Source organism: Emydura macquarii, unplaced genomic scaffold, assembly GCF_026122565.2.
Source record: "Emydura macquarii macquarii isolate MOO-44397 ecotype Brisbane River unplaced genomic scaffold, CSIRO-AGI_Emac_v2 contig_3470, whole genome shotgun sequence".
Lineage (NCBI taxonomy): Eukaryota > Metazoa > Chordata > Testudines > Chelidae > Emydura > Emydura macquarii.
This window is the reverse complement of record NW_027133607.1, coordinates 8,900,590-8,916,708: the sequence shown is the minus strand read 5'-3', so window position 1 is coordinate 8,916,708 and position 16,119 is coordinate 8,900,590. Positions and strand designations below refer to the sequence as shown.

General features: G+C 43.0%; 1 protein-coding gene across 5 annotated transcripts in view; it reads left to right on the top strand.

Moving 5' to 3' along the window:
• Positions 1–5,443: 5,443 nt before the first annotated feature.
• NRF1 (nuclear respiratory factor 1) overlaps positions 5,444–16,119 on the top strand; it is a 94,237-nt gene continuing 83,561 nt past the window's right edge. For 4 of the 5 annotated variants that reach the window (XM_067534945.1, XM_067534943.1, XM_067534941.1 and 1 more), the window contains exon 1: positions 5,444–5,558. The gene's annotated coding sequence lies outside the window, so the exon portion shown is untranslated. Of the gene's footprint in view, positions 5,559–6,339; positions 6,563–16,119 lie in introns of those variants that run through there. The other variant, XM_067534942.1, reaches the window with a different exon arrangement.

Here is a 16,119-nt window from a genome sequence, read left to right as displayed (position 1 = left end):
GTGGAATGCACATGTGCAATCACTCAAAGAGGAAAAAAAGGTTACTAACCTGTTCAGTAACTGTTGTTCTTTGAAATGTATTGCATATGTCCATTCCATGACCCACCCTTCTGCTCCTCTACACTGGAGTTCCAGCAAGAAGGAACTGAGCTGGACTAAGGGCAGCCCTGCATTTTTATCTGCACTCAGTGGCATGTGGAAGCAGGGGGAGCTCACCAACCCAGTAAAAAGTGTGAACTCCTAAAGTACTTAACAGTCTTACCATGGAGTCACAGACAGTCCCTTGGGCATTTCAGTCTATCTTGCTACCCAGGCAAGCTGGACTATGTGATAGAGGGTCACTTTACACCAAAGATCACAGCAATATTCAGGTTAATTCCAGTCCCAAAGGAGCAGTCACTTACCCCTGGACAATTGTATTCAGATTTCAAATCAAAGACAATGTCTGTAGCAAAGCCTGTAATACACTAACTAAAACTTTAATAACTGAGAGAAGTAATAAGAGAGTTATTTACAAGAGTAAAGCAGGAAACATACATACACAAATGAGGTGTAATCCTAAATTCAAAAGGTAATAGAAGCTTCTATAATATGCAAGCTTTTATGTCCTTTGGGGCTAACCCAAGTGAAACCCAGGTGGGGGAATCTCTTGCTTATGTCTATGAATCTTTGCTTCTCTGAGTTCAGACAACATAAAAAGACCTCAATGTCTTCTGCTTAGGAATTTTTACCCTCCCCTCTCTCTAGAGTCCAAGCTGATGGGATGAGCACCACTGCATGTAACCTCTTCATGGGTGGGTGGAGCAATCGACAGTGTCTTTATTCCACAGTGGCCCATTTGGATTCAATAGTCCTTTCTGAAGGGCTGCAGACAACACCTCTTGGGGTAAACTATTAATTCACACTTGGTAATGCTTCTCCGCTGACTGTGGGAAATTTACAAACTTACAGATTTTTAGAGTTACAGAGCAAACATTTAAACATTACCTGAGAACATGGGATACAGATATAAGCAGGATTAATACATGCAGCATCCTACAAGCATTCCATACAGTGTTAACACTAAATACAGTGTTACAACTCTGATTTCTATCTTGGTAATGCTGACACACAGGTAAACTAGCCTGATTTCCAGTTATGCCTTTGTAAGTGTTCAGTGAGGCTGAGGGATGTTGGCATGAGCCGGCACCTGGTCTGCCAGTGTCACAATGCCATTATGACTGCTTCAAGTTCTGATGCAAATATTGAGAAGGCTCTGTGGCAATCACTATTTAAGTTGACTCCAAGCCCCACATCCTAATGGTACTGGTTGTGAGTCACCTCAGGGGAATACACATATGCAGCCACTTGAAGAAGAAAAAGGGGTTACTTTCTTTGCATTGTAACTGAGATGTGGTTGCATGTGTATTCCATGAGTCACCCTCTCTCCCGTCTGCATCAGAGTCCTGTTTTGCCATGTTCTGATGTGAACTGAGAGGGGTTGGAGTAGAGATGCCTTTATATAACCTTAGGTCAGGGGACAAATGCCACCCAGATGGGTACTACTGCAGAAAACTCTCAGGCTGCAGCCTTCTGGGCACACGCTCACTTGAATGGTGTGGTACTCGGTGTGTTGGTCACCGATGTTTATCAGTGTAGGCTGCGTGCGTGTGTCCCTGTGTAGATGCTGTCCCAGCTCTGGCCAGGAAACTGAGACGGCTCTCACGATTGAATGAGTCGACACGACCACGTAGCTGAGCAACGAAGGCGCCCAGGCCAGGTTTATTGCGTGCGGCACAATGAGAAATGACTTACAGAGTATCTCTGGGTCAGTTTCATATTGGCGGCGTTACAATGGTCTCGGCCCAACGGCGGGATTTTCCATTATCCCCTAGACCGGACACTGGTATTCCTTCTGACACCCTCTTTTATACACTGTTACATACACTTTCGGTCTGCCCCCTTTCACGTAGGTAGTTGCCACCCTCCTGACGTAGTCTAATACCACCTTTTTCCGTTGATTGGCTGATTTGGGCACCGCCACTCCATGTATCATTTCTACCCATAAAAGTGTCATTTCAGAGAGTTAGTATCTTGGTACCTCTTATACCTACTACATATTTCAGTAATATTTTGGCAGTCTTACAACCTTGCAGAATCAGCACTTTCCTATACCAGTCTCAGTTAACTTGAGTGACCCCTTATACTTCTGTTCACTTGGCTTTTTCCATTTAGGCCTTAGCCTGTTTTACAGGCCTTAAGCTCTCACTTCTTACTACAAATGGAATATATGTATGCAACCACATCTCAAAGAACAAAGTTTTAAACTAAGGGCTGGGGGAAAGCCGACAGGTGCAGAGGAGCGCACGGCTTAGACAGGGACATCCCATGGGGGGGGGGGAGCTATTAATAGGAATTCTCTATATCATAGTAAAGAGGAGAGGATAGAAGTTGATAAAACACAGGTAGGAACTGAAAAGAAACAGTCAAATGAAAAAGAGTCTCATTCAACTACATCACATGAAAGAAGACAATTAAAAATGATAAAAATGATGATAAAAATGATATTTTATAAGTGGTTGTAGACAAATGGAAAAAGTGTAAATATATAGATGGGTGAACTTGAGTGCCTGGTATTAAATGAGGATATTGATATAATAGGCATCAAAGAAACTTGGTGGAATTATGACAATCAATGGGGCACTGTAATACAAAATATACCGGAATGATAGAATAGATCATGCTGGTGGGGGAGTGACATATATGTGAAGGAAAGCATAGAGTCAAATTTAGTAAAATATCTTAAATTAATTTCACTGTACCATATTCTCTATGGATAGAAATTTCATGCTTGAATAATAAGAGTATAGCAGTAGGGGATATACTGGTGATGGTGACTGTGAAATGCTTAGAGAGATTAGAGAGGCTATAAAAATAGAAAATCCAGTAATAATGGGGGATTTCAACTATCCCTATATTGACTGGGTACATGTCACCTCATGACAGTATGCAGAAATAAAATAAATTTTCTAGACACCATTAATGACTGCTTCTTGGAGCAGCTTGTCATGGAACCCACAGAGGTAGAGGCCCGTTCCTGATTTAGTCCTATATGGAGCACAGGATCTGGTGCAAGAGGGTGATTATAGCTGAACTGCTTGGTAATAATGACCATAATGTAATTAAATGTAACATTCTTGGGGGGCAGGGGAGGAGGGAGATACCAAAGAAGCCCACCACAATAGTATTTAACTTAAGAAAGGGGAACTACACAAAAATGAGGAAGCTAGAGAAATGAAAATTAAAGGAACAGTCGCAAGAGTGAAATGGCTGCAAGATGCATGGAAACTTTTAAAAAACACTATAATAGAAGCTCAAATTACTTGTAGATCCCCAAAGAATAATAAGAGGACCAAAAATGCCACAATGGCTAAAAAACAAAGTAAAAAAACCGGTTAGAGGCAAGAAGGCATCCTTTAAAAAGTGGAAGTCAGGGAGCATAAACTCTAGCACGTCAAGTATAAGAGTATAATTAAGCAGGCAAAAAAAAAAGAACTTGAAGAGCAACTAACAAAAGACTAAAAAACTAATAGATTTTTTTCAAGTACATCAGAAGCAGGAAGCCTGCCAAACAATCAGTGGGGCTACTGAACGATCGAGGTGCTAAAAAGAGCACTTAAGGAAGATGAGGCAGGGCAACTAAAATTATTAAGGGTATGGAACAGCTTTCAGATAAAACGAGATTAAAAAGACGGAGACTATTCGTTTGGAAAAAGAGGCGACTGAGGGGGAATATGGTAGAGGTGTATAAAATCATCAGTGATGTAGAGAAAGGGAATAAGGAAGTGTTATTTACCCCTTCACGTAACACAAGAACCAGAGGTCACCTGATGAAACTAATAGGCAGCAGGTTTAAAACAAACAAAAGGAAGGGTGACATTGGCCACTGTCAGAAGGCAGGATACTGGGCTAGACGAACTGTTGGTCTGACCCAGTATGGTCATTCTTATGTTCTCATGCTACCATATAGGTAAGTAACCATTTTTTCTTCTAGGGGAAGAAGTATGTGCACTAGAGTGAATTGTTTTGATATGGTTCTAGATTTTTGCATTTTAAAAAATATTAAATATACACACTGCTATGCGTTTATGTTAAAGAAAGCAATGTCAAAGAACTGCCCCATGGATTTGGTGCTGACGGTGCTGGGGTTTGTAATGCTCCTTAATTACTGGGGGAGTTCACGCCACAGTCTCTGACTGCCCCTCAGAAAGTTCTGTTTCCTCCACAGGTGAGTTTTACCCTTATTGTTGAAAGGCCCAGTATACCCAAGGAGCACAAATGTCTACCACAGCCTTCATCCCTGAGCTCTATGCAGTATTTTTGATATCCTGGGCCCACGTATGGAGATAATGACTGAGAAGGTGAGTTAGCCCTTGCTAATATAGCATCATAGTTCTTTGTTCCTTGTGCCAGCATGGCACAGCCCTTCCCAACATGGCATCCACTGGCTCCATCCTCCCTGTAAGGCCTCAGCTTTCCTAATGTGCTCACTTGTCCCTGATCGTACTTTTCTCATTTCAAAATTCTGTGATGCTGCCCTTCCCACAATACCCAATGGCCCACACCTCTCCATCACCGCACCCAATGGACCATACCCCAGTCCACCACCGCACCCAATGGCCCATGCCCCTCCTCCACCACAATACCCAATGGCCCACACCTCTCTGTCACCGCACCCAATGGACCATACCCCAGTCCACCACCGCACCCAATGGACCATGCCCCTCCTCCACCACAATACCCAATGGCCCACACCTCTCCGTCACAGCACCCAATGGACCATACCCCAGTCCACCACCGCACCCAATGGACCATGCCCCTCCTCCACCACAATACCCAATGGACCATACCCCAGTCCATCAGAGCACCCAATGGACCATACCCCAGTCCAGCACCGCACCCAATGGACCATACCCCAGTCCACCACCGCACCCAATGGCCCATGCCCCTCCTCCATCACAGCACCCAATGGCCCATGCCCCTCACACCGGCGCCCTGCTCTACTCTTCCCACTATGAAGCCGGAGCCAAAGCTCTTTGAAATCCGCAGGTCTCTTTCCACTAGGCTTTGGATGAAATCCATAGGCTCCAGTGATCCCTTTCCCCACTTATCAACGTTGGGGGCATGACCTTCCTAAGATGGCGTTTATCCCCCCCCCCTCCTCACCGCGGCAGTTCCCCGACCTCCCCAACATGGCGCCAGACGCCCCCTGAAGTTCCCCCTTTCACTGTAAGCCTCCGACCTCCCCAACATGGCGCTCCGGGGCGCGGGGGCGCCCCCCCCCCCCACTCCCAACGCGCGGCTGTGCCCTCCTCATCATGGCGGCGCCGCCCGCTCGTGACGTCACGCGTCCTCTCCTCGGCCTCCTCCTGCTGCTGCTGCTGCCCGCCTCTCGCTCGCTCGCTCGCCATTGCGGCGGCTCAGGGCGAGCCGCGCCGTGTCCCCGCTCGGCTCCCTCCCCGGCCGCCGCCTGGCAGAGGCTCCACGGCGCAGGCCCGCTGCAGCGCAGCCGCTCTGAGGTGAGTGTCCTACCGCGCAATCTCCCAGCTCCTCCAGCCCCGGCGCAGCCGCAGCAACGCGGGGCCCCCGCCGGCTGCCCAGGCACCCCGCTCCGGAGCCCGCGCCGCTGGCCCGCCCTGCCCCGGCCCGCCCGGGCCTTGGCCCAACTCCCACCTCGGGGATGCGCAGGCCGCGCTAGGCCCGGGCTGGGGAGGGTTGGATCCGCCGGCCCCGGGGATGGTCTCCCCGCGCTCGGCCGTGGGATGGGGCTGGGCTGGGCTGAGGGAAGGCGGGGGAGGGATCCTTCTATCCCCCCCTTCCTCCTCCCGCCAGCGGGGTGACCTGGGCGCCGCCGCCGGGAGGAGAGGGACGGGGGTGGGGGGTCTGCCCGAGCTCCAGTGCGTCCCAGCCCGGGGAGGGGGAGGGGGCTGCTCGCCCACCCCGCTGGGGAGCAGATTCCTTGCCTGACCCCCTTTTTCTATCCAGGGATGGGGAAAGGGGCTGATCCCCCACTTTTCTGGGGAGCAGGATCCCTGCCTATGACCCCCCCCCCCGGTCAATCCAGGGATGGGGAAATGTGCTGCTCGCCCTCTTCACCCCCCAGGGAGCAGGGCCCCTGACTGATTTCCCCCCTCCTACCTCTTTGGGAAGCAGGATCCCTGCCAGACTCCCCGTCAGGGAAGGGAAAGGAGCTGCTCTCCGACTCCTGGGGAGCAGGATCCTTGCCTGGCCTCCAATCCAGGGGCAGGGGGAAGGAAGAGGATTGCTCCCCATTCCAATGGGATGGGGCTGACACCCCTGCCAATCCAGGGGAGAGGGCTGGAAGGTGTTTTCCTCTCTTTCCACCCAAGGGAGAGGGGTGCTTTCTCTCATAGCCTCCCCCAATCCAAGGGAAATAGGAAGGAGTGAGTCTGGATTCTGGAGGGACTTAAGACCTCATTCGAGAACTGAGCTTGGTTGCTGGCATTAGGGGGCAGGTGGCGGACTTGTACCCCTGGCCCTTAACCACTGCTGTTAACATGAGGTGAGACCTGAAGGATCTTTCTTCTTTCACCTATTTTGAGCAAGTTCTGGGCTTCTTTGGATGTGAATCATGGGACAGGTCAGGGCTCTGACTCCTCCCCCTTCCAAGGAATGGAGAAAGGATGGGTGGGTTCAGGGGCAGATAAAAGCGAAAGCACGAATAGCATGAACTGCACGAGTGGGTATTGCACCTGTGTGACAGGCAGCAGAATCCCCAGTGCATTCAGAAAGAGGGGCTGATAGCAGGTAATGCAGCAGCTCTTACACATGAGTGCGTGTTTACCTTTTGCAGTGCCCCCCTTCCTCCCAGTATTCATATGTCTGGCAGTGGCTAGTGCAGTAATCTCTTTGTTCCTCAGGACAGGTTGCTTTGTGGTAGTCTAGTCCTGTGGTTCTCAATCAATCTGCCATTGTGGGCCACATATGCAGCTTTCTGTGTTATGTGGGCTGCATCCACACAATATATATCCTCCCTGTGAATGTCACATGGGCTGTGTGCTGATTGGGTTGTGGGTTGAGAACCACTGGTCTAGTCTTTTCCCACCTTTGTATGTTAGGAAGGTGGTTCCAGTAACTCCGATTTTCTTTTTGTAAAGAGGATGCATATTAAGTATTTTTGTGGCCAAAATCTTGTTCTGAAGCCACTCTGTAAGATTTAGGGGACAGTAGTGTTTGTGGGACAAAATAAGGTATACATTTTGTTAATCGTTCAACCAGGATTGTCTTGTATAATGTTTTCAAACAGGGAATTGAGTCTTAGTTCCAGGGCAAAAGTATTAGACTCAAGAGACTTCATTCATGCAACGTACCTTTTTTTTTTTCTTATAGCTACCAGCAATTTCACTTTCAGTATAGAGAGAGATGAACCTTTGCACATTCTAATCTTGTCCTTTGCTTCTTGCTTCACCCATTATGGCCTCCATCGTTAATTCTTGAGTACTGACTCTAATTTACAGTGTGTAAACAGGATTTACAGTTCTGTTTTTTATTTTGATACAGCAGTCTTATTACTGTTTCAACCAGAATTGTCTTATCACTTCTCCTGCCAGGTTTTCAGTTCAGTGAGAATATTTTAGGTTTTAGTGATTGCAGTCATGTGTTTTTAGTGATTTGCTTATACAAAACATTTATTATCCAACCTCTTGGATGATTGTGTTCACCTTTACATCAGCTGTAGCTTCAACTTGTGCTTTATTCATCAACATACTGCACCAGCATTATAGTTGCTCATTTAAAAAAACCTTTATATTAATTTTTAAAGGCCTGATGCTGGGAAATAATTCCTTTTGAAGTCTAGATGTAATTCATCTCCTGAATATGCTAGAATTTTACATTTAACCCAGGATAGGGTTGGAAACAAAATAAATAAAATAAGAGAGAGAACAGGTTGTACAGTGAAGCTCTCAAGTCAGGAAACACAAAATACATTTGCTTACAATCTTAACACCACCCATTATCGATATGCATTATGGTGCAGTCTCTAATTTTATGGTTACATACTATTTTCCATATAACCATACTTTTTCTACAAACTTAGCTACACGTAATATCTTGTAGTGCTGTAAACCACAGTTTGTGCCATATATTCAACGTGCAGTGAATAAGGCAAGAGCTTCTGTGGACCTCTGCCTCTCTATACAGTATACATTCATCATGTCGATGTCAAGACAAGGAGAGTCTTGCCTCATTCGTTGTATGTTTATTTTCTAACGTGCATAGGGTTGTAGTTTCCTATATTGGAATAATGTTTACATTTGATGAACTGTGTATGGTCTGTTGCATCCTAACAAGATACACAGAGAATGAGTCAGGGTTCCTGTAAACCATTGTTCATTTGCTACAGATATTTTGTAAGTGCTTGACTGTAGCTAACTTGTGCATGCAATGTACTTTGTATACCTGACTTGGCTTGGAGTGTTGCATGAGTGTTTAAACTACTCTGCAGACTCAAAACCAGTCTGCAGATGAACATCCAAAGGTACATCTCACTAACAATGTGTCCACACAATGTCACTCAGGAAAGTTAAGGTGAATTAACTAAAGGTGTGATGGGAAAGCACATCATTAAACCACTATGTGGAAGCTGTTGTTCAGATGAAAAGTGGCCTTAGGCCAGATCTACACAATGAGTGCTTTGCCAGCATATACCAATAAAGTGCTCCCAGTGTGGATTCAGCTTTTGCCCTTCCATTGCTGTAGCGTGTCCACACAATGAGGTTACAGCCTCATGGCTGTAGCTATGCTCCTGTAATCCCTGTAGTTACTTTGTCCATAGTCATTTGAGTCAAACACTTGTTGCAGCTTAGTCGGCTTTCCTGTGGTGAATTTCATTAACTGTTCTGTAAAGTAAAGCAGGTACTCATATTTGCTTAAAATTAGAATTGGTTACAATAAATTGCATACCAGTATAAGCAGTGAAAGGCTTTCAGTCATACCAGGTTAATTTACTCTCCATAATATGAGCTCATGTTGCTTCCAGGGTTGTGTTGCTGTGTTATATGCTTTTTTGCAAATTTTGGATGACATTCATCCCAGTGCAGAGGGCCTGCTCAAAATCCTCTGAACTGCTTATGGCCCTCTGTATTAAGAACTTAAGCGGTACATAGATCCTTCTGCACTGTATGGAGCTATGTTTCACCCTCTAATATTTCTTTTGGACTATTTCTGTGTTTTTAAAGGTAACCCATAAATGAGGAACATGTGCTTATATTTAAAATTAAACATTACTCATGCCCTTGGACACAACCATTTATCAATTTAAATGCATTTAAAGTTCCAAAACCATTGAAGAGTTCAGATGCTTATTTTACCTTTTGTGTCTGCCATTTAGTTTGTGGTGTGTACTCATGTGTAAACTAATATTCTTAAAAGGAAGTTCCTCTTAATCTTATATGCATTAAAACAAACCCATGCATATATCACAGCAACATCCTGTAGCATTCAGTAAAGGACAGTTTACAAGTTTTAATACTGTAGTAACATTCAATTAAGAGAGAGAAAGTAAAGAAATTCAGATTTAAATAACTGTTTTGAAATTGGATTAGTTTTCATGAATGTTATGTATTTAAGTCCCATTTCTTCCATCAAGGCTTCAGTGTCTCAGTCACAGAAGTCAGGTATTTTGATCATATCTTTCCTTAAATATTTTAGGAATAGGACCTTAAACTTGAAGTAAGATTTTTTTTTTTGGTAATAGACATGTATGGTTTTCTTCCTGTGTTCTTGAGCATAGGTTTGAAAACAAAATAATATGGTTTTCCTGCTTAATGTTTCCTTTTGCGCGTGATCTCTTTCTGGTGTCTTATATCAGTCATAAGAATGCAACTAGGGTTTCCAGTTCTTGATTTTTGATAGCGGTTTTGTAGGATTTTTTTATTTCTATAGGCATTGCTTGCTTTTAACTGTTCCTGGTTCAGTCTGCCCAGCTCTCCCCCATCCTCTCTTTTTGGATCCTCCGTCCTCTCTTTTGTTCACACCTTCCATTCTGTACTTTATTCTTGGGATGGTTTTTCTCTTGTGCTCTAAATTACTGCCTTATCCATCAGTGTACCTCATGATGCTTTTTCCAGGCAATTTTTGAACAATAATCCACAGTGAAATAAGTGTATAAGTAAATTCTCTCTCCTGCTTCTGAAAATTAAATCTGCACTATTTTGAGACAGAATATTCAGCTAGTCACCTTGTGGACATAGTCTTTCTTTATCTATACATATATTGAGCCAAGAACACTTAACAATGAAATACAAATGGCTACATAATAGTTTAGTTTTCTATAAAGGATCTAGGTTTCTGTAGACCTGACCTGTTTTTCTGCTATGGAGAAGCCTTTTGTCAAACTTTAAGAAATATCCCTTTGCTTTGACAGACTTTATATAAGCTTGAAACAGGAACTATATTTTTGGTACAGCATCTAGGACAATAGGGGGTGGGGGCTATCTTGTCACTCCTGTAATACAAATAATTTTTTCCCCTTTGAGAGTAAGGTCTGAAAGCATTGGGGTATGTTCCGTGGGGGCATCTGCTGTGTAGGATTGAAAAGTCCAACTTTTTCTATTTATTTTCTTTCCAGTTTTCATACTTTGTATCTTTCCTAGGAATAAATCTGCCTTCAGTAGCAGATTTGTACACTTCAGTTTCTGTGTATTGAAGTGTAAAAACAGGTGTATGCTAAGTAAGGACCAGAGAATCCAGTGACATGTATGCTGCTCTGCTCACTGCTAGGCTTTGAGGCCCTGCTTCCTCATTAAAATTGTTTTAGATTATTGATTTACCTTTTGCTTCTAGTGATGATTGTGTATAAGAGAGATGTCATTTTTAAAAGTAACTTGCTGTATGTGACTAGTATGTAAATAGTAAGAAACTGATTTACTCCCAAGCGAAGAATTGATGTGAGAGACTTGGGTGTTTAACTTTCACTTACTTCAAAAACTTCAACCGTTTTTTTTGAATGTAGTTACCTAATTCAGCAGACTTCAGTTCCATAAACTAAATTTAGAAATATGTATGTACTAATTTACATTCTGCCTCGCAACTTGAGTGAATGGGTATACAGTCAGATCCAAAATAGACTCTTATTCCCTCCCACTGTCTTGCATAATTATCTAATTAAAGTAATCAAACTGTATTATGCTTTCTAGGGGTTGAAAAACTTCCCCAGTGCCTACTAACCTGGGTCAAAACATTTGCAAAGCCACTCTCCCAAATTATGCAAATTTAGTTTACATTGCAATGTCCCTATATGGGAATGCAATTTAAATCAGTTCTGCTCCACATAAATTCATTTTTGTCCCCTCTTTGTCTTTGCGAGCTCCTCTGCTGCTCCTGCTACTTCTGCCTTGTTGGGCATACAGGAGGTCATCTATGTACCAGCCCCTCCTCTTAAAGTAAGCGTAGCTCCAGATACGCTGCTCCTCACATCCCTCTCCCTTTCAGTGAATGAGCCCTCAGGTTTCAGACCCTATTCAGCCCCCTTGCCCAAATAAAATTTCTCCATGTTCTGGATGAGTGGGTTTTTCAAGTTCAATGTTTCTATAGCACCATAGTTATGCCTGCTCTTTGTATATGAAGTAATAAGAGTTTGTCTATATGGGGACACTTGTGAAAATTATTCTGAATTAACTGAAGGTATTAATTTAAAGTGGATTAGTTTAAACCCCTGTGAGGACACACTCATTCAGAACAGAAGTGGCCTTAATTCTGTGTAGTTTATTCAGAAGGTTTAACTAATCAACTTTAAAAACTAATTTGGATTCATTTTCCTGAATGTCTCCATGTAGACAAGCTGTAAGACAAGTCTCTTCCCTGAGGAGTTCACGGTCTAAGCTCCTGTGATGTTTGTAAGACTATACCCTTACAATAGGAAATATATTTATTTCTGGTGGATTTTTTTGGAGGACGGGGATAATGTGTGAAAAGTTAGGTATACAATACAAATTCTTATTTGCTGCTACACTTTGTATCCCAGTAATTCTAGGACACCAAACACATGGTCATACTTCAAGAGACACTAATTTTTAGTGACTTCTCATGGGAGCCTTATATGTGTTCCAGTATACTAAACCAAGAAAAGCCTCAATTGGGTATGACTTAAGGGTGGTCTGAACTGTATACCACCATAACTGACTGGGTTAATGCCAAGTGTTCTCCAGGAGCAAAGAAAGTTTCAACTGTGGTGGAATACCACTCCTAAACTCACATTTAAACTGGATCCCCGCACAAAGAGCTGAAATATAACCATGCGTCATGAGAAAAATATTAGCAGCCATATGGTTGGTCAGCTGTACATTATTTATAACCATGCCTCATCTTTTTAACAAATCATTTCAATAGCTTTAAAATCTGGTATCATCTATGTGTAGGTTAAACTGTTGCATAGTCCAACATTAAATAATACACTATCTCAGTAGAAGGGTAATCCAGTTTACAAAAAATTCACTATATCAGTACTTAAAGAAAAAAGCCAGTGTCTACATCCAATACTCTTGTTGCTTGAACTTTTTCAGCTTCTGACCCTAGTGACATTTTGGTTGCAATGAAAGTTTGTGCCTCTTTTGATGACTTGCCAACAGATGTTTTACCAGCAAATTGCAGGGTACAAAGCTGTGAATTTCACAGTTACCAGGTTTCCCATTATACCTGGTGTCCTGTCTGGAGAGATGAGAAGTAGCTTGTAACCTCCCTTCTCAATATCTTGAGCGTGTTTAGCTGACCCACTTTCCTAGTCTGATTCTTTGGGGCCTAGCAAGTAGGATTACTGCTACTAATACAGAAAATTGTCTTAGTGGGTACCTAACTTTCCTCCACCTCCCCAAATTCAGAGACAATGGGGAAGAAGCTCCTGTTAGTTGCTGCTGCTTCTGGATTGAGCATTACCATAATCTGTAATCTCAGATGCTCCAGACTGCACATGCAATAACTATAGGAAAAGGAGTTTGGGGGGGAGACTGTAAACAAGTAAAATCCATGCCCTTTTGTCCTGTCTTTGGTTATGGTAAATAGCTGTCTGCAATTGTTTTGAGACACTTATGGGGCACAGTTCCTCCTCTAAATCACTTTTTCATTTTCACTTAGTGTAGAAAAACATCTGGTAGATCTAACACTGAAATCTGTTTTCTGATTTAATTCATTTGCCCCCATTTATGAAACTTATTTAAATTAATTGCTTATTTATGAAAATGGCGTCGATTGAGCGAGGTCCTGGTTTATTGTGTGTTCGCTGCTTTAGAAGTCTACGTACATTATTTTCCTTCCTCCATAGATGGTCTGTGGGATTTATCTACTTCTAAGGAAAGCATTTTTGAGAGCTTCGTCTTGTATTTTTTGGGAGTGGAGGGTGAGTGACCCCCGGTGCTTCTGGTAAAACCTTTTCCTACCAGCTATACTGCCATAGCGACATCATTCTTCCAAGTGCTCCTACTTTGTCCTTTCCTCACGGCTATTTTAATGTTCATCTTCCATTCTTATGTTTAGAACAATTACTCACTACTTGACCTTGTCTAGTGTAGGGGCTTTTCTGCACACAAGCTGTACCACTTTACCTCTACTGGGTATAGTTAAAGTGGTACCACACTAATTTGGATACAGTTACATTGGTATAAAAATGCCTATTTCCATATGGTAAGGGAATAAACTATACTAGTATAAAGCATCTTCATAGCAGTGTTGTACCAGTACCAGGTGTTGTACCAGTATTTATTTTTTTAAATCACACCCTTAATTGAAATAGTTATATGGTATTAAAACCAATGGATAGACCAGACCTAGGATTTAAAGATGTAAAATTACCATGTATTTATGACGTCCCGGGATGCAATCTAGACCAGTGAGACGGGTACGGTCACCACCCTCCCTGCAACCTAGGATGCCTCACAATGCTTTGCTGCTGTGGGTTCCAACCTGAGCTTCTCACAAACAGCCAAACAGCATCCTGGGGTGTCTGTGGATAGCTGTAGTCCTGTTCCAGCAATTCTGACTCCAGCAGTCTGTCAGCAAACACCGTCCACATGCTGACTTCCAGCAGCCTTGGTTGTCACTTGCAGGATGACCCCAACACACTCCTCCAGATCTTTCTCCAAAAACGTGTGTTTAGCACTGTCCAGCCCTCTCCTGGACAGTCCAGGTATATTAGATCCGTTGCCCCTCTACAGGGCTCAAGATACAAGAGTCTGCCACCTTAAATGGAGTTACCCACACAGTTCACAACACTGGATTAGTTTTGATTGAAGAATAAAACAAGTTTATTTAACTACAGAGAGAGAGAGGTTTTAAGCGGGTACAAATATTAAGGCATGAAAGTTTAAAAAAAAAGGTTACAAGACAAAGATAAAACACTTCCTAGTACAAACTAAACATAGTTCAAGGTGAAATTCCTACCACAGGTTTTCAGTAGCATTAAGTTTCAGATCAGGATCTGCTCCCAAGGTCCACTGGCTGTTTCTTTCGTCATCTGAGGTGAAACGAGAGAGAGAGAGGCAGGAAGAGAGAACTTTGGTGTTTTTGCCCCTCACTTTTAGAGTTCAGTTACCCTTTGAAATGAATTTTCCTGAGAGTAACCCCTAGTTCCAGCTGAGAGCAAGGAGATGTGGAGTCTGGTGGGGAAGAGGTGTTATGCTGTTCTTTGCTACCTGTGTATGTTGAAATGCAGATTTTCTTTCTTCCCCCTCTCACTGCCTGAGGACTCTGTTTACGGCTTATATGCAGATTGATGTAAAACACACATCCCTATATTTAAGACAGGCCTGCTTGACCAGTTCTACCTAATCAGGGCTACGTGAGTTTGACCATGAGCCTTTGACATCATACAGGGGGGATTTCATAACTTCACACACAATGTTGCTACATACATTTCACCCTGGTATTATTGACTAGTGAGTTGTTAGTTTTTAAATGATACCTTACAAGGCATATTTTGTATAGAGATTATTACAGTAGTGTGCAGGGTGTGAATATAAGGGTGCCTTTGGCTAGTGCATATAGGACATGCTGCCTTATGCTGAGATGATCAAGTTAATGCGTAGAGGGGAGCCTAGACTTTAACTCAACCAATTTAGCACATGTTAAAGGCAGTGAGCCTTATCTATGCTAGGCTTTTTGGTCACACGTGCTAGCTTCACACCTTTAAATTCTAGTTTAGACAAGGTCACAATGTGCTGAATTGCCACATTCTCATTCAAAGCCTGTTTTAAAACACACTTCCATTATGCCTTTTGGTGGTAGACCAGCATAATTGCTAATCTATGTAAAAGAGGATTAAAAACAGGAACATTTGCACCTTTAATTCAACCTGCTATGGCTGCACTCTGTCTTTTAGATTAATCCTGTTGGGGAAAGGACTGTGCCTTTGTACCGTACCAGAACGGCGCTCAGCAATCAGTAAATAACAGTAATGGTGTTTGTTGGGTCAGTAATTTTTTAAAGACCACTTCATGTTTTAATTAAAACCATGTAAACTAGAAATGACTCCTAACTTGATTTGAATTGTTCAAGTGATTGATTGTAGGATACACAGTTCAGAGCGAAATTTTTATATGGGAATTTCTGCATGGTTCTTTTTTCAGAAATATAAAAAGTAAAGAATTATGTAATATCATAGAAGAAGCATCACCTTTTGAGTAGATTGCTTGTTTTACCTTAATGTGTCAAACTATGTTCTATAAAAGTTTTTAAAGCTACCATATGTGTTCTCTCATGAATGTGTGTCATGGTTACTAGGCACATTGATGGCAGACTGGCCCATAAATGTATAACGTGAAACTTGCCCTGTCTTGTGAAAGAAATGCATGAATATTGAATGGGAATTCCATCCTGTGGTTGAGGATTTTACAGCGTAGTTTAACTTCAGGCTTTGGATTACACCTCCATAGATTGTTTGAAGTTTGGAAAAAGGAGGTTCTTCACATCTGCAATCTTCCTTCCTCCGTTTTCCTTGCTCTTACACAGCTGTCCTTCTAGCCAAAGCTGACAACTGGATGAGATTTCCTTTGAGCCAGTCAGAACCATTTCTTCGGTAACTACAGGGAGCTACGAATGTGTATATTTTCCAGAGGGCTCAGCATACTC